This window comes from Panicum virgatum, chromosome 9N, assembly GCF_016808335.1.
Source record: "Panicum virgatum strain AP13 chromosome 9N, P.virgatum_v5, whole genome shotgun sequence".
In the NCBI taxonomy this organism is placed as follows: Eukaryota; Viridiplantae; Streptophyta; class Magnoliopsida; order Poales; family Poaceae; genus Panicum; species Panicum virgatum.
The window spans coordinates 73,214,261-73,216,573 of NC_053153.1; the positions used below are offsets into that span (position 1 = coordinate 73,214,261).

The window sequence follows — 2,313 nt, forward strand, 5'->3', positions numbered from 1 at the left end:
GGCTAGGGTTTTAGATTGAGATGAATGGGTGATTAAAGTGCTAACCACGATCTTATATTTATAGGCACTGTGGGGCTGGGGGCCAGCCTCTGGAAACAAGCCTAATGGGCCTGCTGATCACAGCTCATTAGGGTTTTATCATTAGGTTTCCTTAATAGCGTTTAGGTGGTTTAAATGCTTTCCTTAATAGTAAAAATCACAAATATCTTAACTAAAATTTATTTCCACCAGCATAATTTAGAGAAAAATGAAGAACAAGTCAGAGAAAAGGAAAGGAAATAGCAGAGCCGAAATGGAGTATATGCTCGTCGCCGATCGGCTGGAGAAATTTGGCCGCATCGATCTATGGCCGAGACAGAAGCAAAGCTTTTAGTTCACCCTGCCCCCCCCCCCCCAACCCCAACCCATCCACCCACTCCACCCCATGGCGTTTTAGTTCGAGTAACACCTGATTTCACTTTTCCTGTTTGACACACACAGACAGCTTATACAACGAATTGTCTGTTTAGCTGTCTTTTATGTATTTAATTCACTGTTTGACACATAAATCATGGGGATCTAGTGCATAATTTGATCTTTGTAACCATTGTGTGTGCAATACAATATCAATAAAATAGCACGCGACATCAGAACATGTAAACATTGAATTCTGCTGAACGTCAGGCTAAGTACCAGGCTCTCATCGATATAACAACTTCAAAGCCAACAGGGAAAACGATCCGGCAACACAAACACCATCCAGGGAAACAAAAGCTCATCTAGCTAAGACCTTTCGCTCACTTCTTGAACACAAGGAAATGCTGTTGATTGAACTTCAACAAGCTGCTTCCATTAGACGATCGCATTTGCCGCACTAGCTATCCTAGGCCACAGATAAGCACACTCCTTTCCGATAGGTCCAGTGATTGCAGAACCTGCACCAGGAAATACATATCATTCTGATTGTTCTGAGCAAACATGAATTAGCATAACTTTAAACATTGGTAATATTCTGGAAGGTCACTCTTTATGTAACGAAGCAACACTACCAGATATTGATATAGTGTGCTAAGGTTATTTCTAGAGAATATCAAGTTTTCTATCATAACTTCCCAGAATAATGTATTGCAGAGAACAAATATGGTGTGCTGATCAATATGAATAGTGATAGCAAAGTACATTGTTAGCTCTGTAAACTGCAGATTCTAAAGAAAACCAAATGAAAAGAAGTCACATATTCAAGAGAATTTCTATATGACTGCAGACTAGTTTGCTTATACCCAATAAAGTGCCCACAGCCAATCATATTACAGAATTTCTATATGAAGAGTAGGAGATTTTGATCACTCAACTATCAGTCTGACCGAATGCAAGTCAATGGTCTGACTGAAAGCAAGATAATAAATTCTTCTTACCTTAAATTTGTCAGCTCCTAAAACCCAACCTGCATATGTAAACAGATGCCATGGAGTGTAAAAAATATAACATATGCTATGCTGGAAACAAATAGAAAACAATCTGGTTCAGGATACTAACTTCAGCTAAAGTTGAATTCATTCAAATAGGATAAAATATTAGCAGAAAATAGACTTATACCTTCAATTCATACTATCTTTCTTACTTTTCACTGTAAGCCACCCCAGCTCGGGCTCGACGACGGCAGCCACAGCTTATTTGGCGCATACACACATACAGACATCACACGGCTGCAAGCAGCTTGAATTTCAGAGAGAGCGAAGCTATAGCATTGGTTCATGCAGAGCAGCAGCACTGCAGCACGTCGCCTCTTAGCCGGTGTATCTTTGCCCTCTCCAACCGATTGAGCTCCGTTTCCTTATCATCAGGGGCAACAAATGCAGCAGCAGCACTGCTCCAGCAACCAGCAGCAGCACAGCCCGGCCAGGCTGCAAGCATGCATGCATCAGACGTTGGTCAGACACTCAGACCACACGGCACATATGCAGCCCAATGCAAGTTTGTCGGTGTCCCGACCCGGGGGCCCGGATCCCAACTAGTAAATGCTGCGTGTTTCCTCGTCCCAGATGATGATGCAAGAGGCAACACAGTAACGCACGGTTTATCCTGGTTCCGGCCGCGGGGCCGTACGTCCAGCAAAGGGGGTGTGCGAGGGCACTGTATTATCTTGCACCCGGAGTGCTTATAGCAGGGGATACAAACGAGGCGAGAGAGGGAGGGAAGCTCCCAAGTCTCTTCTAGAAGTGGAGTCGGTTGAGATGAGTGCTCAGTAGTCCCTGAACGTCCTCTTGGAAGAGAGAAGCCAGAGACCAACGACACCAGAGAGACCCGTTATGGGAGCCAGCCTCCTCCTTTTAT

General features: G+C 43.8%; 1 long non-coding RNA gene across 1 annotated transcript; it reads right to left on the minus strand.

Annotated features, from left to right (window-relative positions):
* Positions 1–551: 551 nt before the first annotated feature.
* Positions 552–1,956, minus strand: LOC120692282. The gene is made up of 3 exons (XR_005682561.1): positions 1,576–1,956; positions 1,395–1,423; positions 552–914 (listed from the first exon to the last, which is right to left on the minus strand). It is a non-coding gene; the product is annotated as an uncharacterized LOC120692282 (long non-coding RNA).
* Between the last annotated feature and the right edge of the window lie 357 nt (positions 1,957–2,313).